We start from the raw sequence: 23,104 nt of genomic DNA, 5'->3' as shown, positions 1-23,104 counted from the left end.
AAATTTAGGTACTGTGATTGACTGTGACCCTGCAGTGGGGCAATGGAGTATTATGCTGCACTTGAAACTGGCTTAAGACCAATGTCTGCATCTTATAAAAATCAAAGCCTCCAGGATGAAGTTTGCATGACTACAGATGACAGCATGTGGGTCAGCCCTGCTAACCTGACTCCTCCCAGGAATGATTCCATCCTGGTGCACAGAGGAAAACAGTTTTCCTTGCTGTTGCCCTCTGAAGTTCTGGGTTTCCAGGCAGAGGGACAATAAGCCATCAACCTCCCCTCCAGGGTCCACCAGCTTGTCCTGCTATCCCAGCCCCTTCAGGCAGAGATTGCCCTGATTGAAGGCCCTCTAGAAAGACTTGGTTAGTGTGGTCCTCATCTCTTCCCAGTTCCCTGCACTTCAAAATGATCTCCCCGCTAGAATCACCATGTGGCAATGTAATGGACTGGGAGCTGAGTGAAGTGTGTCTAACTCCGGGTGCTTTTGTTTCCAAGATCACATCAGTGCTAACTAGACTCAAGAAATAAGCAATACCATTCCTAATAGGTTCTTGCTGTGCTGCAGTATTGTACATAATTTTCCTTTGTGGCCTGATTATTTAATCTTTCTCTTACCCTTTTCCATATTAGTGCTGATCAAGCAAAATTACTCAGACTGACAGCAAGAGGAAGCCACCATTATTTACATTTAATTTTGCCCAAGTGAACACCCTGATAAACCAGGTCACAGAGGACACAAATCCTGCTTGCTTTTTTCTTGCATGTTCTCTTCTTTGCTGTACAGGATATTCAGAAATATGCAATTCTTTCTACATGCAAATGACATTTTAAACACCCAGAGAGTTCAAATTAATGTGTGAAATTATTTTAAGGGGAAATATTTGGTACCAGACAGAGGAGATGGGGAAGACTTAAGTGTTACTTCTTAGTAGCCCACTGGCTGTTAATAAATGTTTATTCCAAATAACTGCAAGAAACAACAGCAAAGGTGATACGGGCTTCCTATAATGGCAACAGCATTCGCTGAAGGAATAATGGGCCTTGCTCTGGTAAAATTAAGTCCTGTAGATTTTGCAATCAAATACCTTGTCAGGTTCATTTCTTTAAACAGATAATTGCTCCATACATGTCCTGTACTATTACTCAAATATATCCTAATTACACTTTTGCATCATGAGTTAATTTAGTTTTTAAGAAAAGAGATATTTCATCTTGCACTCTTTCATGTATGGTTGCTAAACTTGCACCACATTTTCACCTCTGTTGAGAAAAACTGAGAGCAGGGACTGTAGAAGGGCTAGTGCCAGCCACATAACCATGTACCTGCTTGAAGTCCCAAAATCAGTAGCAATCTAGAGCACAGCTGAGCTGAGGGTCTTAGCTGACCCTTTACTGACAGAACCTTGATGGACAGCAGTATGTATGTAAATCACACTCCTGCCCCCTCTTAGGACGGCCTGTTGTAAAGGACTAACTTGATGACCAGGCTGAAAAAGTCAGAACTGGACTTAGGCAAAGTATATTCCATGCTGAAAGTTTTGTCACAGGATGTATGACCCCACAGCAGATTGTCATAAACCACCCCTTAAATTATGTTATGTGACATATGGACATTGTCCATATTCAGTGGAGAATTTTCTTTTCTTCAACTGTCTTAGTGCTGGGAAGACTTTGGCTTTGGCCAAAGATGAGGTAACAAGAAAAATCCCAAGCCTCAGTAAGAGCTGGGACAGTGTGGGATCCTGGGGGTTTCATCTTGAGGCAGTCCATGAATCCTAGGATTATCACAGGCCATAATCTGTAACTTTTCAAGGTTTCTCAGTGATTAAGCAGACCTCTGGTTACTGAATCCAAAATACAATGAAAAAACCATCGAGCAGCAGCATACAGGACTTAAAAAAACCCAGTATTTTAAAGTGAGTGGTCAGCTAAAGTCACATCCAGAAATCTAAAATACAGAGCTTTGTGTTTGCAGTCTGTATGCATGAAAACAGCATTCCAAATCTTTTCTGTAATTACATGTACCAAGTTATTCAACTTTGTTTTGATCTTCTCTCTAGAGAAAACTGTCTTTTAAGGGGTGATCTAAAAAATGCTCATTGCTATACATCAGTGAGTAGATGGCTGAACAAAAAAAAACGTGATTAAGCTTCTTTCCACTGTGTCTAACACTAGAACATCCAAAATCTAAAATTAAATCCAAAATCTAAATCTAAACCCAAACAATTTGGGATCACATCATCATTTGGATGAGTAAAAAGTTTCTTGTGGCAATGCTTGCTTTTGAAATGTAGATTATTCAAATACACTGTTGAGATTTTATTTTTCTTCTACAAGCAAGTGTTCTGACAAAATTCAGAACAGATTCAACAATAATTTAAAAGTTATTCCTTAAACTTTTCTAAGCAGAATAATTCTGAAGGGGTGATGGCAGCAGGAGCAGCAGAATCAACTGAAAATCAGTGTTTGCTACTCATTTGGCTTAATGAGGTCAGAGCAATCCAGTACCATTGTTTTGTCCTGAATTTAATTCTAGAATAATCCTTACATTTATTTCTCTTGACATTGCAAATTTTGCTCTCCATTGCATCCTTTGGTGATCAGTGATTCAGAGGAGGTATCCTTTCTAAACTCTAGGTTTCTGCTGCAACAGGAGTTGTGTCTTCTCCAGACTTTCTAGAAAGCAATATATGACAGTAAAATGGTTGTTGCATAAATGTAGAATGCTTTACAGTTTGGTTTAGTAATTTCCAGACAGTTCTCAAAGGAGAAATACTAATAAGTTTCTTAGGAGAAAAAAACTTATAATACACATAGAAAGCAGGTTGTGACTTCAAAAGATGAAGTCTTTGGCAATTATATTGGTTTTATTATACCAGTTAGTGCATCACTCCTTCACATGTTCCAACACAGTTGTTTTTTGCAGCTGTTGATGAATCAGACTGAGGACATCATCAGCTTCAGAAAACACAGTTTTTTGGGAGTGTTTCTAAAAATGAGATCTGTTTACAAGCTGTTCCACAGTGCCTTATGGCAGTGCTGCACAAACAGCTGTGCCAGCACAACTGAGGAGAGTGGCAAAGGGTGGGAATGAGAAATGTATGGGAAGGATATGAGTATTTTACATCGGTAGTGATGACAAAGACTTTGTCTTTTAACAGATAAAAGTTTGACTTTGTCCTTTCTAACCACACAGTAAATTCTATAAGGCACTGCAAGGTAGTATGCAGAATGTAAAGAAGATCTTACAAACAAAAAGTTGTTGGTCTGTAAATTAACAAGTCTTGCTCATTTTCCCTCTTCCAGTTTGTAGCTGTTGTGTGTATTTAAATATATTATTTCAACATCATTTATACCTTTGCACTTTAGCAGAAATACTTACATCCCCCACTGATCTTTGTCCAGAGCTGGTGTCTTATTTTTGACAGCATGTCCCAGACAAGTTCTATTTGTCATTATAGACTGCTAGGAGCTTGCAAAGGTCTCATTTTTTTTTTTTCCAGTCCTTTTGCATCTTGATGACAGGCAGAGCTATCAGCATTCCACACTCTGGGGTAACAGGTCAACATAACTGCTGGTGACAACAGAAATCTGTATTTGAAGTGGAGCAGATATTAGGATCAGCCCATAAAATATTACCATATTTTACGTGAGCCATTCAGTCTACAAGGTATTATTTCCTTCCTATACCACATCTTGTTGGACCAAGCATTAATGAAAACTGTCTTCAACAAGTAAGCCTAGAGGCATGACACTAATATAATGGTGCAACAGTGGCATAGATTTTGAAATCCAGTTTACTGTTGCAGGTACATATATTCCTGTGTTAAATTGTTGCTTTTATGTACTCACACTTGCACACAAACATATGCAATACACTTCATTCTTACTGTGTTTGTGATCCAAATGGCTTGGGTGAAAGAAATTATGTCATATATGGCTTGTGATGTCTTCATATCTGATTTCCACACCAGCTACTGAATGTCTAATAACTCCTGCTCCCAAATTTAGATCTTGATGAACCCTCCTGAGTCACGAACCCTCCCTTGCCTTTCATCATGTGCTCAGAGGCACAGAATATCTTTCACCCATATATCTGTCCTCCTCACTGTTTTCTCTCCTCTCTCTTTGGCCTAATGTTAGATACTGAATTTTGTCTGGGTTGTATACACAGAATAAGTGTGCTAGGTCAGGAAGTTTCCCTTTCCAAACAAACAAATGCATTGTAATTCCTTTCTTTATTTCTTTCTGCCTGAAGAAGAAGTAAGCGCTGTTTGGATGGGGGATAAGAAGCTGCAGTACTAAACTGGTCATTTGTTTCTCAGTCTGCTCAAGTGCCTTGTCTTTAACACGTAAAAAAATAGCAGAACCACCCCTGATTTCCAGAATGTTTTGGCTTGAGAGTAGTATATGAAGAGAGAAACAGAAAGTTTCCACTACTAAAAGGAGATGGAAAAATCAAAACTGAGGTTGTTGTCTTTGAAAAAATATTAGGACACTTCCTTAACCAAAATAAATGTTAGTGGTTTTTTTCCAATCCTGTATGCACTCATAATATATAGTTTAGTTACAGGAAATATGTGTTTGGTGCATGCTCATAAATATTTTTGTCTTTGCTCTGACTGAAGTGTCGAGCACTCTTAACTAATTGGTTTTTTCTCTAGATAGTATTGGACAGGTTCGTGTTTGCCTGGACTCACTGTGTGTGGGAGGCTCAGCCACTCAGGTGGTGTTTAACTTCTTGCAAGGCAGGGGCCCCAGCTTCTGCTTTAGATGATATGTGTCAGCTACTTTAAAAATATATTTTTAGTTTTATGCAAAACATTCTTTCAGTGAGTCCAGATATGTGTCAGCCTAATTCTCACACACCTCAAACACAAATTACCAGGGCAGCAAATACACATTCAAATTCCAAATGTGCTTTAGTAAAGCACAATTGTTAAGAATGTCTTCTTTTCTTTTTTTCTTTTTCTTTTTCTTTTTTTTTTCTTTTTCTTTTTCTTTTTCTTTTTCTTTTTCTTTTTCTTTTTCTTTTTCTTTTTCTTTTTCTTTTTTTTTTTAAAGCTAGTTATTGCAGTATTAGGTAGGTTGCTCTGGCCACATTCCCAGAATTTAACAGTGGGGGTCTTGTGGAATGCTAAACGATGTGTATAACAGCATTCAGGCTCTCTGTGAGCCAATCCGTCAAAACATTTGCTGCTTTGAAAATATGCCCTTCAAAAAAATGGGCATATGGAACTTATTAGACTATTTGGTGGAGTTCAGGCAGCAGAGCCCAAGAGAAGCATAAAAACATCTGAGGACACAATTCTACCTTAAGGTAATAGGATCTCTAAACTGCTTTTTTGCAATCAAACACATACAAAATACAGGGGAGAAACATCCTGAATGCAGAATGTTTTACATTCCAAAGAGTCACAAGACCTTAAGTAAAGAACTTGTAATAGTAGTAAAAAAAGTAGTGGTTTGATTGCAGCAGTAGTTGGTGTGTTTGGTTCTGTTTCCTCAGCAGAGTGTATTGATCCTTGGCTCTTAAACAGTTTAAGTTGTATCGAAGAGTTCTTGAGTCAAAGTTTCACTGCAGCGGATTTCTGTGCCTCTGGTGCATTGGCAGAGAGGGTCAATCAGTCTCCTTGGAGATGAAAAAAGACAGTGCTGCAGATGGGAAACACAAATGAGCTGTCATTTTCCAGCACCTGTTTGTACCTTTTTCCAAATTATTCCTTGTCCCTGTTGCACAGTGAGAACAGAATGACCCCAGAGTGAGCAGATCTTCCTTCATACTGTTGAATGATAAGACAAACTGGACAAATAACTCAGATTAAATTTTGGCTTTGGCAGCCATAGCAAGAGATAACACTGGATTTTGCTGTTCTATGGGTGTTCCTAGAGCAGACTGTTACACGGCGTTCTTCTCTGGCGACAGAATTAGAGGACAATGGAGGACTCTGCAGCCCCTATACTCTCTCCCTTCCTCTCATCTGCTTCGACAGTCCTCTGAGCATTAAACTGTGGCCTGTGCAGGGTATTTTACACCATGCTGCTAGCTTTAATCGCTACTTCAAATAATTAAAAGGACGTCCTCATCTTGTGTAGCCTCTTTCATACAGTTGGGTGTTACGGCACAATTTCAGTTCTCTGTCCAACTTTTTCTGTCCCATAAGAAGATAGACAACTGAAGTCTGAGACTTTGTTTTGTTGATGTATCTGTTCTCAAGGATTACAGATACATATTTCTCTTTTAATGTAGTTTTAATGCAAGGAGACAAAAAGTCATATTGGAGTATTAAAAATGGATTGTTACCTTTTAAAGTAAGGGTGGTGACTTTTGCTGCTGTGATTTACAGTGGTCTTTGTTATTGTAGTGTTCGAATCAGGAACTGAGTTACATAGTAGGTTGTGACAGTTGTGGTGCTGTTATACAGAATCTCACAATTATGTTCTTAGCAGGCTAGCAAGTTTGTGACTTTTATAGGAGTGATGGACTACAGCCTCACGCCATAGAAGTACTGTGCTAGCGAGTCATGTAGGATCCGTGGGAAAGGATTCTAACACACAAATGCTGCTTTTCTAATAACCTCTGAAACAGAGTAAAGCATCCCAGAAAATATGTCTCAGATGTGAGACATTGTAGAGCAGGGAGAATGAAACATCTCTGCCTTCAATCACAGCTCCCTGGAAACTTCGGTGACCCTTGTCCAACAAGCTTAATATGATACTAGGCAATATCATGAGACTTAATTTATTATCATTGCTACCAGGAATTCGAATGGCAGTGCCCCTATCTGCTCTGAAGATAAGCTGTATTGTGTTGTTATGCAAAGGTCCTTGAAATAATTTGTGGCATCCACAAGAACCCTTTTTTATTTACTTTATTCCCTGCATTTGGAAGAGACTGCTGAGACAGAAAACCTTCCTGGGAACTGGACACTGCTGTGAGTGAAAACCTTTGAAAAAGGAAATTGCTTGTAGTGGGTTTGTGGTTGCCTCCATTACCAGGTTGCAGTGAATGAGTAAATCAAGTTAAACTGCAAATATATTTCCAGATCTCTTTGCCACTGATTTTCCCACCTGAGAAAAATCAGTCTGCCACATTCCAGAACTGAATCTTCACATGGCAGAAGTATAGCACTGGAGGCATAGTTCTGGAGCCAGGACAAAGCTTTCGCCCATAATGCAGGCATGAAAGAAAGTAGCCCCAAAGCTGCCTGAATAGAAACTTCAGAACTGCTGTGCTTTGGCCTTCTGCCACTCCTTTTGAAGTCAGGGATTTCTCCCATTGTGTTAGATTTTAACAGAGTCAGAAAAATTTCAAACACCATTAAAAACATCTTACCCACTGTTTTCAGTGCTTGGTTTTATTGAGTCAGAAGATTTTGGTGCTGGAAAGGATTGCAGCGTTTTATAATACCAGGAGGTGGCCTCTCTGATTTCTTCATGTTAGCCCTGTACTTTCAGGGTACCCTTGATTCTCTTCCTAACTCTGTAAGATGCTGCAGCTGACCCACTGGTATTGCCTTATTCTGAACCCCACCATTGCAAAATGTAAGGAGGGACCTGTGAGAGAAAGGCAGAAACACAATTACCTCCAGCAGCTGCACTGCCTGCAGGTCTCCTGGGGTGGGTTGCAGTGTGTCCTGGAGGACGGTCCCTTCCTTTGTGCTGTCTCCCCTCTCCTTTCTGATACGTGCCACTCTTGTTCCCATGTGCTCACAGTCCTGCAACAGCTTTTCTGGGAAGGTTAGTCGTGTAGTACTGGATGTTGTCCTTATGGCTGTGTTTCCAAGAACCGAATTGCTGTTTGCGCCTCCTCACTGTGTGTGCTGAGTACAGCATCTGGCTTTAGGTCATTGCCTTACAGACAGGTTTTCCTTTTTTACAGTAAATAAGGGCTTATGTTCAAGGGATTTGGCTGTCACACCTCTAGTTAAAGTTCCTTACCAAGCTTTATGAATACTTTGAACCGAATTGGATTTTCTTGAGTCTCACTGGTTTAGTACTCAAAATTCAGTCCTGGAGTAACTAAACAAATGAAATGTTTGATATTGAGATCTGTCTGTATTCTATTCTCTGTTGTGGCTGGTATCTATTGAGAATTAAGCTTTGTTCTGCCCAAGTTATTTTATTTATATAAGTTTGATTTATTTTACATCGGTATTCTGCAGATACTTCCAAAGGGATTTGTGCCTGGAAAAATTAGAAAAATGAGCCATGTAAGTCCATGAGAGAGGTTCTAAAATAAACTTTATACCATGTGTGGGGTAACATTTTTTACTGCAAGTGGCTGCTCTCACTTTTTTGGCACTTATACACACAGCCATCTGTTTGAACGCTGTTTGAAGTGGCTATATTCCAGCATTTATGTAACTTGCCTGTAGAAAGGAAATGACATCACTTAGTTTCCTGAAGAATATTACCAATGTCAGAGCTGAGGAAATAAAATCTACAATAAGTAGAATATGTATTTTTAATTTGTTTTTCCTTTTACAGTAGGACATCTCTTCATACTGTTGTGCTCATCTGTTCAAAGCCCAGGAAGCCCCCTTCATTTCACACAGACTTTCACACACACTGCTAGGAGCAGGCCGCAAGCCACTGTGACTTACATGTTACATTGATGAAATGAAATCCGGCAAGACAGAAATGAACTGATACAGTGGCAAAGCCTGAAACGCACCTCTGTGTCAAGATATAGGCATAAAATAACAACAGCAGTTTCATAATTAGCCTGGGTGAAGCTTCAGCGCTTTCAAGTGACCGCAAAAGTGCAGCAGCTGTTTGTCATGTCTGGAAAAAGCAGGAGCTGGACAGTTTTATACAGACCCATATGACAGGACATGAGGGACTGGCATGAATTGTGTTAGGGGAGGTTTAGTTTGGATATCAGGAAAGGGTTTTTCTCCCAGAGGGTGGTTGGGCACCAGAACAGCTCCCCAGGGAAGTGGTCACAGCACCAAGCCTGACAGAGTTCAAGGAGTGTTTGGGCAACACTCAGGCCCATGGTGTGACTCCTGGCGCAGGGCAGCAGTTGGACTTGATAATACTTGTGGGTCCCTTTCAACACAGCATATTCTCTGATTCTGTGATATTAGGTTTTAAATGGAAAGTTTACATTATTAGAGTCTTCATAAAGGCTGCATGTGTTCTGAGACATTTGTTTTAAATCTTCACCAAGCTATAAAGTTTCTCAGCTGGTGATTTTAACTGAGCCATGTTGAGTTACATCACATGAGGGCTTCCTCCTACTCTGCCTTGCCAGGAACTTTTCAAAATTTGTCTTAGCTGATAACTCCTGTTTTGCTGTCTGCTTTGTCTACAGAAGTTGTCAAGTGAATTAAAGACTACTGTATCACCTAGCTAGCAGCCCAAATAAAGTAGAAAAGTCTCTGTTACTTCTTATGGAGAGTTTTGGCTGGAGTTTGCTTTTTACTTTTTTTTGTGTGATAGATACTGCAAAATAGACAAGCCATACTCCCAGAAGGCCAACTTTGACTGGGAGAAGTTTGGTCATACTGCTGTAGGTATCATTTCATACCACTTTTGTATTTTTTACTTCATGTTTAACACAAGTATGAACTAATAGCAAACAAATTGAAATTTTAGAAACTGTTTTATTTCCTATGCTTGACTGTTGTTTACATAAATGCTTACTCAATACTATTCAGTTTGTCCCATAAACTACAGTGTAGCTGGACTTTAATCTGTCTTTATTAAACAGATTTGGGCTGCCTATTCTTCACATTCCTATACTTTTGAAAGTTTTTCATAGCAAAGTCATTATTCCTCTCAAAAGGAAATGAGAAGAAAGGTTGGCCAATGATGACCCTTAATAATTTATGGAATTCATATAATCTTCTAGTTTATGACTGGCCTTGGATATTCTCCAGAAGAAGTTGAAATCTGAGAAGCCACCCCTATCCACTTGAAAACAATACAAAACAGTACGAAAATATTACTAATCTTTGTGCCTCGACAAAGAAATTAAATCTACTTAATATCAAAGTAGGGATATATTTTAACTGGGGATATTGACTAAAACTATGGCATGGTATTATAATAATAGGAAAGTCTAATGTAGTCAGACATGTGAGGAACAAAGGAATTTATTTCTACCTGATTATTTTTACAGATTTTCCAGGCTGAATCATTAAAATCTGAGATTAAATGCCAAATTTAATGAATTTTTTTCTTTTAATAGATCAGCTTGCAGCAGGAGCTGAGACCTCTGTCTTGGTGAGTACTCACAAATAAAGTTGATTATGTCGATGACTTCCTGAATCTAGATATTTGCCTAAATCAAAGGATAACTGAACATTACTGTGAGATTATACTGAAATTTGCTGTTGATTTAGACAGCACTTAGGGCAGTGTATTAGAAAGGAACAGTTTTAAATCCATTAGTTAGAACTAATGTAAAAATATAATGATTATTACAGTGAATTTGGTCTTACAAATTCCTAACATGAAAGTACTCAGTAGAATTAGCATTCCTTGCAGATGCTAATTGTATTCCTATAAACTAGCAGTAAGACTCTTAAATCACCAAGTCCCCTAAATCCTCTGGTTTTGAAGGGTGATCATATTATAGTCTTAAGGGAATGTCTGAAAGTATGAACTCTGGTTTGACCAAATCCCCAGAAATGAATGGCTGGCTAAATATAAATCTCTGCATTTACTGCCAGTTATAATATGGGTAGGTTAGGCTACTGAGTCTGAAAAAGCCAAACATCATCAATGAAGTAAGATCTAAAAAGTCCTTCAAAGGCACTTATGTAAATGAGTGTCATCTGTAGACAGGTAGTCTTTAATGTGTTAAAAGTAGTGAGAATTAGAGTGAAAATATACCACCTTGCTCTTCCACCTAATATTTACACTTTTTTAGGTAATAATCATTTCTTAAAAATCCATGTCTTTTTCTAGTGGAAATAATTTGTATTTAGTCAAAAGATACCTCCTGTGAGTATTCCAGTTGTTAGTTTTATTTGTGCATCTGATTTTTAACCACTCTAAGAACTGTTTTTATTGTGAAACCACATAAGTGATTCCATCCTAAAATTATGTAACCCACTGGGACTAAGCATGTCCATGTTGGATACCTAAGGGTATCAATGCATATGCTTTTGTGGGCTTGGCTAATTTTAAATTTTTACTCAATAACAGAAACAAAACAAAATGGAACAAAACAAAATGAAACAAAAGAAACTAACCAACCAAATAAACACACAAAAAATTTAAACCAAAACAAAGAAAGAAACCCTCCAAATAAACACAAACAAACCCACAACCAACCAAGCAACAAAACCCCAAAAATCTGAAGACTTCCCTGAGGTCTAAAACGTATAAGCCATGAAGTCAATTAGCATTTCTTGACCTTAGGAAATTATTTTAATTAGAAACATATACATATAATTTTCTTGAAATTGTTATAGTCTCTTCAGAAAGGGAATATCTGAGTTTTATAGAAAAATGTAACATATATATATATTTTAAATCTTTTACCCAAAAAAACTCAGGAGCAATTGGTGTCCCTCAGATCTCCCACTGCTTTGGAGTCCTAGCTGAATAAGTGACATTAAAACTGAAAGGCCAGAGATGAAGGATCTTGCAATGGGAACAGAAATTTCTAACATGATGAGGGTTCAAATTTAATTTATGGATCTAATGGTTTTCTAGGTTGCCAGCTAAGGTGCGGAAAGTGTCGAAATCCTAGGATCCCTAGTTCAACTCTGTCACAGGTGTTCTGCAGCTCAATGTGGACCCTGAGAGCCCTCAGTGGCACCGTGGCCCCAGCCCCCTAATAATATCAAAGCCTTGGCATCTCTAACATTGATATGATCTTGGTTATAAGTTTGTGTAAGAACACAGAGTCTCTGGAGCCAGAAGATGAGCTGGCAGGAAACAGGGCAGGCCTTTTCAATATTTTTGGCAGGAATACTCGTTCATGAAAATTATGCCATTAAAAAAAACAATAAAAAAAAGCACCGTTAGTATATCTTCAAGACTTCCACTTGTATTTTTAAATGAGTGGTTTTAATTCCAAAAGCACACAATATTGAGGATTTTCTGATAGAGTCACCTCTGCTCTTACTATTATGGTTGTGGTCATAAGCTAAACAGGCATTTAAGTAAGGCTTTATTGACTCTGGATTCCCAGCATGCATATGTTCAAGACATGAAAATCTATCCTACAGGAAAAAGCCTTAGTCTTAACAGTATCATACGAGTACTGGTAGAATGAATTAACTGTATATCTAAAAAAATAGGGGATAAAATGTGATTGTAGGGTAGAAAATATGAAATGAAAATATGAATGCCTAACGTGGTGTGGGGCTCCATTTCCAAGCAGTGCCAGCTGCATTTCTACAGCGATATATAATTTAGAGTTTTCTGTAAGGATATTTGTGGTGTGGAAGACAGTATTTTGAAATTTGATTTCTTTTAAGTGTGGGATGAAAGCCTAAAATGCCAAAACTGTCGGTGAAGGAGAAAGCACACTGGAGTTTTAGTGCCAGTGGCAGTCCGACCTGACTGATCCAGTTGTGAGGACATGGAAGTCTCACTTTTTTACCTTTGTCACCTCCAAAACCATGCAGCTGGAGAAAGCAGTGTTACAGGAGGATGTTTATATTTGAAGGCCTCAGGTTTCTAAATGCACAGGTCCCTTACCCGCTCATCTTGTTTGTTTGCTGTGGGATGGGACTGTTGCAAGGCCATGGTCCTGCCTCCCTCACCATTCCCTCAACTCACTCCTTAGCACCAGGTCACCAGCCTGTTCAAGCTGCTCCTGGAGAGTCAGGGAACTTTTTTTGAAATTTGGCAGCAGAAATCCTGGCAAGTGCTTTGCTGTTTTTTTCTGGAGAAGGCAGGAGACCTGCAAGGCGTTAGGGGACCTCCTCCATTTCTTGCCCTAAGGGAATCAATCTCTTATGTTCCTATTTGGGTTCCCTTCAAACAGGAACCAAATTGGGTTTGTTGCAAGCTTTATGGAATCATAAAATCGTTTAGGTGGGGAAAGATCATCAAAACAAATCCATCTGTTAACTCATCACTGCCAAGTTCACCCCTAAGCCATGTTCCTTAGAACCACATCTACATGTCTTTCAAATATCTCCAGGGATAGTGCCTCCACCACTTCCCTGGTCATCCTGTTCCAATTCTTGACAAACCTTTCCATGAAGAAATTGTTCATAATATCCAATGTAAACCCACCCTGAAGCAAGTTGACTCTGTTTCCCTCCTCACCATAGCCTTGAAAGTGCAACTTAACCAGTGCTGAGAAGAGGGGGACAATCCCTGCCCTGGCCCTGCTGGTCACACTATTGCTGATCCGGGCCAGGATGCCATTGGCCTTCTTGGCCACCTGGGCACACCCTGGCTCATGTTCAGCTACTGTTTATCATCAACCCCAACTTTCCACAGAAGGCAAAGGTAACCCAGGTTCTTGTTAATAAATCGCTTGGGGTGTATTAGAATGAAATGACACTGAATGATTGGTCTTTTTAAGTATGTATATATATGTAGGGTTTATTTTAGAACAATTTGGTTGTGATGGAAAGCAGGTATGTAGTCTTTTTGGTTGTTATCTGTGGTGATATAGTAACATAAAAGCTTAATAACACTTAAGGAAATATATTGAAGAAAAGAAAGAAAGGGTAAGAAAGGTATAGAGTCACCAGCCAGGGGTCCAGTGATGAGACTCAGCTGTAGCAATTTCATTGGCTGAAGTGATTGTCACTGTCTTGTTGAAGTGATGGTCCCTGTCTTAATGCATTAGAGGTTGGGGTACCCCACAAAGCACAAAGTCCCATTGGTTAATATACGCGCAGGTTCGGGTGGGATTGACCATGTACCTCCTCTGGTGGGGAGATCTTTCCGTTCTCCAGTGGAAGGCCTAAGGGATGAATCTTGGGGCACTTTGGGGGTCTTTGGTAGTTTATGACTCCTTCTATGACATGACAGCTGCCTCTCAAGTCAAAGTAGTTAAGCTAGCTATGCCCCATCAGAAGGATGAATCCCCTCAGGCCAACCTGTGAATGTGAAAGACTCCTGTGAATGTGGTCTTCCCTGGGGGCAGCATGGGAGTTTTACAACTGAGCCTGAGTTCCTGTGAGGGAAGAGAGTTGGCATGATAAAAGGCACCATCCCTTCTCTGCAGGGTCTGCCTCTCTTCTGGCTTTTAGCCTCCCGTGGTGGGTGTTCACCTCTCTCTCGGTGGACCGGATGCTTGCTGCTACAGACCCAAACCCTCACCTCCTCCTCCTCCTCAGCAAACCTGGCCTCAGCAAAGCACCCTGCCACTTCCATGAATAGGCAAGTATTTTCTGTCATTATTTATTAATATTTCAGTCTCTCACAGTCCTTTTCCTTTGGACAGCTTTCCAGCCCCTCTTCCCTGCGCAATTTTGATATCAGAAAAACAATCACATTGTAACAACAATGACAAAAACCCCAAACACAGCAAAATAATAACAGATTTTTTATATGATCCCTGTGTTTGTTCTCCTTCTTTGCTGACTATATAGAAAAAAATCAGCAAGAAAATGTGGTAAATACAAATGCAGAAAAAAGCAAGATTTACAAACTCCAGTGAATTTCTGGGTTTGATATGGTTCTTCAGGAGCAACACCAAGAAAGCATTTTTAAATACTTCTGAAGAACTTTATGCAATTTTCTTGAAGTAGTATTTCTCTGAAAATAGTTTAGGCAGTACATACTTCACAGAACAGTTTCTGACTTTACGCAACATCTGCTCACTTTGGCAACGCATTTTCCATTGTCAGCCTTTCAAAACCGGCAACACTGGCTTCCCTTTTATGCCTGATCTGGTGTTCTTAGGTCATGAGGTACAATTAAACATTCAACTCTATTGCTTTTTGAATTAAGTATATTTCAGTCTGGTAAAGCATGAGCAGCTAGACATGGAAGTGCACCAAGCCATGTTTCTGAGAGGAGAGAGGTATTTCATAGAGCTTTCTTCTTCATTTTCCAAAAGAACAGAAGTCAGTCTACACATAGGGTTGGGAAAGCATTCATGTGATGCCAAAACTTACTGCAAATTCTTATTCAACAGCTTGAATACTGCTTACAGAGCTGAAATATCCTTTACACTAACACCACAGTTCCATAAGTAGCTTTCTCTTAAGCTACTGTTGACTTAACTCATTTCTGCCCTTTCTGCAGCTTATGTCCAAGTCCATTCAAGCTACATTCAAGTCTTGACCAAAGACTGCATACAGGTGAAAAATTCACCCCAAACATTAGGGGGAGAACTGTGTGGTGGGTTATTTTTCAGCAGGATCTACTGAAAACAGTTATACAAATGTTTCTGAAGGACAGAATGGCAGGACTTCGGACAAATTAGGCTCCATAAAGACTGGCAGTGAAAATTGGCCTCTGATATGTATAAAACTCCTTCCACATCAAACCCCTCTTTTCTAAGGCAAGAGTAGCAGTCTTAGTGGGGAAAAAAAATCTCACTTACACAGGTCAAGTAGCATATATAAGTCCCTAGGGGAAGATTGATTGTAACCCCTGGAAGCGTCGGAGTGCTTGGCCAAGCAGCACGTCCCCGTGTTCCTGCTGCGCCCAGCCCCAGCAGTGCTGGAGGCATACACGCCAGGGCCCCTTGGCTTCACAGCACAGCCCAGAAGGGTATTTATTCTTCTGTACGTTTCAAAAACAGGAATTGACATTTCAAGTAATTGCAGATTTACTGTGAGCCCATGGCTGGTCCCTCTGCATTGTCCCTGCTTTCCTGTTTGAGCTTGGAGGAAGTGGCCAGAGGGATAGGGGGAAGGGAAACCTTCCTATGATGCTTCTGCAACTGCAGCCTACATTAGTTAGGGGAAGAGTGACAAAAACATATTCAAACCCTTGCCAAAGGCTTGCAAGAAATATTTGACATCTAACCTATAACAACAAGTGGGAGTTAAAGGTTAAATCACACACAACCCAAGTGTTTAGGAAAAGGATATGTTTATGTCATCAACTTCTTTTGGGTTGTAAAGGAACAGTGTATGACAGCGGAATGGGCTCTGGCTATCAGGAAAATACATGATGGCTTAGTGCCACTATCTGTGAACATGAAAAGGGCCAATTGGTTCTATCTATTTCTGTTTTCATATCCAAATGCCCATTTCAACTCAGCTAAGAGGAGAGAGAGCAGGGTGAATACCACTGGCTACTTGCTTTGCCTCTGTGCATCTAGACATCAATTATTCTGCAAATATTCTAATTTCCCATGTAGTATCACTTCTTTTGGGAAACTGCCATGAAAGAATCAAACAGTCAGCATTGCCCATTGCTCTCATGTAATTTATGGAGCTAAAGAATCCAGACTAGCCTTGTGTTTTTTAAGATAATGTATTGGTATTTTGTAAACTCAGTGATGGAAACACTATTTTTGTTGTGAAGTGCCAGACAGACTCCATAGGCTATTTCACTCTATATAATGCTAGTACCTCCATGGTTGTATTTCTTCAGTCTGCTGGAAAAGTAGCTGAATTTGGAAGGATCTCCTCCATGAACTCAAAAAAGAGTTTTTCCAAATTAAATTCTGACACTCTGTAGGAATTTATGCACCGAAGATTGATGGATCTCAAGAAAGGAAATCAGTCATCTTATCCTGAGGTTATGAACATTATTTGTGTGTTGCAGCTTTCTCTTGGTACAGATTACCCAGCCATTGGCTGGGATCTGTCGCACCTAACTTCAGTTCAGAACTAGTTGCTTCATCTATCTGCAGTGAAGATGCATGGGACCTGTTGGAAGAAAATTCACCTCATATGCCTTTTTAGATGGTTATATCACTGATTATAAGGAAAAATTATACAAATTGTTTATAGTAAGTTTCTAATTTGAGATGGCTATTGTTAGGTAAGCAGAATCCTGCCGTAAAAACTAAATTTCCTATATTTTGCACAAATAAAATTAAAAATAACTTTGGGACACGAATTAAAGTGTCCCAAATCCTCTGTGAATGTGCCCCATTCATTAGGAAAAAATGCAGTACTGCATAATCATTCCTAGTACTCAGTATTATATGCCAACAAGTTGTAGCATGAATATAAACATTGTGCTGGCAGGGCAAGAGTGACTTTTGGAAATTTTCTTTTCAGAATAAGCAAAGCTGCCTATATCGCCTGCAGAAAAAAAAGGCAGAACAATATATCAAATAAATGTTCCAGCATAGGCCTTCCTATTCATATTCTGTCAGGCTAGAGGTTATCAATGGTTATTTAGTTGTGTTTAGTAAACAGTATGCCTTGAGATACAGACATTGTGCCAGTAGTCCTCATTTGTAAAATGGAACAGTCTGGAAGTTATTCTAGGATGTTTGATTATTTTTTTTTTAGATAGGTCCTTACTCATTGGTGGTGTTGTGTTCCTCAGATCACTGTTAAAAATATTTTCTCTTAATGATTTTCTTTTTCCTTCAGTTAAGAAGTTGTGATTGGAGTCTCAAAGGTCAGAGGCAAAGACAGAGGCAAAGACTGAGCTTAAAGGCCAGATTCAGATGCTGGAAAGAAGGAATGAACATGGTCTTCTATACACCATTCTTTCCCTATGTTAATACCTTTCCCCTATGCCCACTGGGTCAGCTCATCAGTTATGTGTGTAAGTGCACGAGTGTCAATGTCACCATGGAGTCAGTTGTTACCTTGCAGTGTTGACAGCCGAGTCTTCCACAAGAATGGGGGTACTTGAGTTTTTCCGACTGGTATTTCCATTTTCTTCTCTCATACCCCTTCTGAATTTCATTTGTGCTTGCTTCACCCTATTATTTTTCTGTCCCTTCAGTGGGGAAGACTGGGGTAGGCCTCCCACTTTGTACTTAAAATTTAGGATGGTTGCCTAACAAATATATCACAACTTTCCTCTAAGTTAAAGAAAGGGGTGCTACTTTAACCACTGGATTTATACAGTGTGGAACAGAGAGAGCTGTCAGAACATATTGAAAGAAAATATTTAGGAATTACGCAAAAATCAAAACTGAAACCAGCAAACTAATGTACCTGTTGTCAGAACAGACCCACTAGTTATGTAGGCAAGATCTCCAGCTTTTTCGTTGTATCACAAACTGACCCTTCAACATCTTCATTCCAGGTGTCAGTGTTGTAGTTATGGGTTTTTTCTTTCCTCTCTTCATTAATCTGTTACAGCCACTCAAAGGAAATAGAAGCAAGGTGAGAGTGCATGGTAAAGGACACTGCTCTCTGCAGATTTACATCTGTGGAGACGGGCATTTAGTGGCTGAGAGACTTTGGCTGGACTAAAACTATTCCTGCATGGACCATCTCACTTCACTGGTTACTCTTGAGTTTCCTTTGCTCTGAGAGGCCTTGATAAATATTTTACATTGCCAAGAAAGGAACTATAATCAAAGAAATAATTTTTCTTTTGGATTAGGTAGGAATTTGTATCAGGTTAAGAGAATAAGCATGAATTGAACTTCATCTTTCAGAGTTGTCTTTGCTCTGAGATTATGAGTGCTGTGAGACTTTTCAAGGTGACACAGGGAACGGAGGTCTCCCCAGGCCTTCACATTCTCTTTGAAAAGTTCCAGAAATAATCATCATGGGACTTTGTTCTGGGAAAATGTGTGCCAGAGGCCTCCATAGCAAATGAGCTCCAGCCCACCAGCCATGAATCTGCTGAACACGATCTATTGGTGTATTTTCAGTGGAGATGTTAATTCTTGTTTACCAGATTTCATAGGGAACATACTGTCATGACTTTACTTTGTTATTCAAGTAGAAGTTCTATGCTATTAAACAACTGATGAGAAACACTACATTGTCCTCAGTTTTAATTTTATAATACATAGTTAAATGAAGCTTCAGTGTCATCTAAAATCCATATGGAGGAAATTATGTGAAATAACTTCCCTGTTTTTCCCAATTCTTTTACAGAATGCTACTATTTAAAAAGAAGAGTTCTTCAAGTTTTTGTAATGCTGACACTTGAAACTATTTTCTTGCCATGCTCCATTTGGAAAAGTGGAGATAAATGTCTCTGAGAGTGCTATCACAGCCAGTTGCACAAACATTACTCCTTACAATAATATATTTCAGCTGAAATTTGGGAAAAAATATTACACGATATTAAATAATCAATATATCAATTATATCAATATAAATATATCAATAATATTATATATTATTGATAATTTGTTTTCCCCAGAAGCAATTTGACATACAAAATGCTTGGTACTTTATCTTAGTCTTGTGGCCCAACCATGCAGCCACACCTTATTATTGTGGTATAAGTTTAGAGTGTCTTATAAGTACAATTCAAGCTCTCAGATTTGATGGGATACAGAAATGCACTACTCTGTCCCTTGAACTGTGACCTTAAACAACCAGGCCTTTTCCTTCCCCATGGGAATCATGTGATTGCACTCTCAGCGGATAATTTTTTATAGATTCTTTTATGGTATTTCCTACAGAGGAAAACCATCCTGTTATCTCACTTTAAAATATTACTAATGAGCATTTTCATCTTCAATTTTTTTTTTTTTTAATATGTCTTCTTCCCTTTCAGCTTATCTAAAACAGTATGCTTTAGAAGAAGCAAGAAAGGACAAAAGATAAACTGTGATAAATATGATAACAAGCTGTTAATCAAGACACTTCACTATAATAGAGAATGAAAAATAGTTAAACAGAAAATCTGGAATTTTCAACAAAAACAGAAATAAGTCACAGTTTAAAGTCACCACAGAAAGCGTTCTGTAGTATCAGACATTTGATTCCAACAAGATACAATTTTCAGGAAGAATTTATGTTCTTTTGTTTGTGCAGTCCCTCACAAGGACACAGCTAATATGCCTTCATAGACTTACATTTCTACAGTAACATTTCCTTAAGAAAACAACTCAAGCAGTTTTCAAAGGCTCATGAGATACAGGAAGTTCTCAGAAACAGAGGCATGATAAGCTGAACACTGCTCTCAATTACTCTGACTTGTAACTGAAACAATCCAGAATTTATGCTGCTGTACCTGACACAAGACTTTGACTCACCATCACTAACTTCATATGCTGTGCCACATGAAGCAGGCTGCCTTATTGTTGAAAGAAAATCAGTGGCAATGTCAATTCAGATTTTGTCTTAAAAAAACATGGATACTTTGTATGCAGAGACATGGTCCATTCATCATACATATGTATTTTTAAATGACATCACGTGTTGTTACAAAGAAGTGCATCTTCTCTATATTGAAAAAAATCAACTGTATGGGTCAATATTTCTGTTGTGAACAACAAAGGTCTCCAATAAATAAAAATTCTGGTATAAGCTAATTTGTTGTTCTGAGAATATGTTATCACTACTCTTTTATTGCTTTGTGAAAGTGATTATTAAATGAGCAGCTGCTGACATACATAAGCGAATTCAAACCATTAATTCCTGACTTAGCTTTCAGATCCTGAGAGTGGAAAAAACATGAAAGAAAGTATTTCTTACAAGGTTTTCCTTTGTGACATCCACAAAAGACTGCTTTCTCCTGTTTTCCCCCTGTGGATTATGATTACTTATGTTTCCAGGCATCTGACTGCAAATCCAAGATCCTAGGGCTCCTTTACAAGTTCTAAAGAATGACTTCATATTCTTCTTGCACGCTTTTGCAATTATTTTGCTATAGGCATTTTAATTCCACTCCAGGGAAAATTAAGACATTTTTAACAATGGAGGTAAATTTAGCTCACCAAAACTAGTGAAGTAATGGTACAGGTAGGGTGGGACAATTTCATCATTACAGGAAAGGTAGCAGGACTCACTTGGTAAGCAAACGTGCTTTTTTCATCTACTAATGGCATGTCCTGAAGGATCAGAAGACAAGCTCTAGTAACTACTTCTCTTTAACTAAGGTAATATGGAGCTTTGTATTTAGAAATTAAAGTTCTGAATTTAATAGAAAGATAATATACTATCAGAGTATAAATTGATTTGTTATGCGCCAGCTGTTTACTAAAATTCTCTTCCATTTCTCAAGATGTGTGACAGGGAACTTTTCAAAAGGTAGAGGGTTGGTAGAATTTCGTGTATTTTAAAACCGAGGCCAAAAGAAAAAAATATTCTTCCCTTTAAAATCAAAGGATAATCTTTTTTTTTCCCTGAACTACAGAGTCACTTTCTGTCAGAAGGATCTTCTGTTGATACTTAAAGGGACTTGAAGAATTTGCCTCCTGATTAGTTCCAGCCAAAAATTCATAGTTGATTTTGAGTTGCCAACAGAAATTATGAAGCAATACATGGTTCAGAAGTCTTGTTTTCACAAGTCTGGAGTTCAAGTAATTTTGTCATGTGCTATAAGCCTGGCCAGACTGTGTATTTCATGATGTACCATGCTCTCACATGCTCTGATCTTACTGGAAATTTTTCTTCCCCACCTATTTTACAACATCTTTTGAACAAACAAAATAAATTGAGCTTTCTCAGTCTCTTATTGTAATTCATTGAATCACTATTGCAGACCTCTCTGTGAATTTTCAAAGTTGTCAGCTTCCTTTTTAAAAGAAAATGTTGACACCAGATCTGGTAAGATTATTGCAGTGAGGGGCTCTGTAATTTCTGTATTAAATTACTTCCCTACTCTCACCTTCAGGTTTCCCGCTAATGCATCTGTGAATTGCATTTAGCTTCTTGCACAGGCATCAAAGTTCCAGTACGCTTTCCAGTGTTGCTGCTTTCCAGGATACAATCTCCTACCCTAGCAGTGCACCTGGCAGCTGTGTTTCTAGGTATCTTGCACAGAATTTAGCTGTGTTAAAGCGATGCTGCTGAAACAAATGTACCTTAGGAAGTCACACAGCCAGCCTGTATAACTGATCAGTTCTCCTCACATTTACACCTCTAATGAATTATACTGATAAATGCTAGATATTGCTAGCAATTTTTATATTTTCCTCAGCAAGGACTAATTGCATTTAGAAACACCCATTTCCCCTTCTCTGATACTTTTTCTGATATATCAGCTACCCAAGTTTTTCAAAGCCAAGATTTTTTGCATTCATTGTGTTATAACCTTGCAATGCTTTCCTGATGGAACAGACTTTCCTTGATCTTATCTGTGGTTTCTGTTAGCTTGACATTTTGGAAGTTCACAAAAATGCAATTTGCAGAGTGTATAAGATCATCTTTTGAACAAAAATTATGCCATTTTCACTGGAATATGATCTTATTCCAAGTTCACCTTCACTCCAAGCTCAATGCAAAAGATGCTGAATTTAAACATTGATGTATAAATTATTCTGTTGCTGGCTATCACCAATAGTGAATGCTCAATAGTTTTACCAAACTAATAACTACTGGCTAAAAATTTTTTTCTGTGACAAGTCCCAAGTAATTCTATCCTTTTATCTTTAATGGCCATGGAATTTCACTGACTTCTTTAACTTCCGCCTTCCTTTATCAGTGTATTTATCCAATATTATCCTTTCTAGTGGCCAAGTCTTTTCCATACCACATACATACTCAGCCATTATAAATGGCTTCATTCCTCTTGATGTTGTTTTTTATAATTACAGATAGCTTCAGTAATCATTATCAGTTTGGAACATTTACAAAAGCCTTATTTGACCAATTTCAAGTCCTTATCACATTTCTTCTGGCATCCCAAGGAAGGTTTGGAGGATTCCTGATCAGCATTCATTCTGGTTATTAATGCAAATTATATCACTCCAAGGATTTCTACAGGATTTCTACTGATCACCCTGGGATGTAGGAGACAATTTTTCTTCGTTGTTTATGAGCTGCAGAAAGAGGCAAAGAATGCCATCATCTAAATACTTACTAAATGACTGCAACTACAGGAGTTATATTTGGCAAGGTGCAGTTATTATTATAGACCTTATAGATGTTTAGTATCTTCTCAAGTACTAAAAATTAATTTGTCCTCCAGGTGGCGAGTTAAGAAAGAATTTCCATACTTATCAGACTGGCAGAAGCTGCACTGCCTGTAATATATAGAGTAGGTGGAGTAGACATCTGGGTGAAGCATGCCCAACTAATTCAAGAACTTGGTTGGTGGAAAGACCATGCAGCAGCAGAGGTAATTCCTAACTGTTCTTTGTACTTAAATATCTTTTTCTGTTCGATTTT

General features: G+C 38.6%; 1 long non-coding RNA gene across 1 annotated transcript; it reads left to right on the top strand.

The window, feature by feature from the left end:
• Positions 1-10,204: 10,204 nt before the first annotated feature.
• Positions 10,205-20,304, top strand: LOC116438615. Its single transcript, XR_004237841.1, has 3 exons — positions 10,205-10,235; positions 14,158-17,618; positions 19,545-20,304. It is a non-coding gene; the product is annotated as an uncharacterized LOC116438615 (long non-coding RNA).
• Positions 20,305-23,104: the final 2,800 nt, after the last annotated feature.

This window comes from Corvus moneduloides, chromosome Z (assembly GCF_009650955.1).
Source record: "Corvus moneduloides isolate bCorMon1 chromosome Z, bCorMon1.pri, whole genome shotgun sequence".
Classification (NCBI taxonomy): Eukaryota; Metazoa; Chordata; class Aves; order Passeriformes; family Corvidae; genus Corvus; species Corvus moneduloides.
This window is presented reverse-complemented; position numbering and strand designations above follow the sequence as displayed.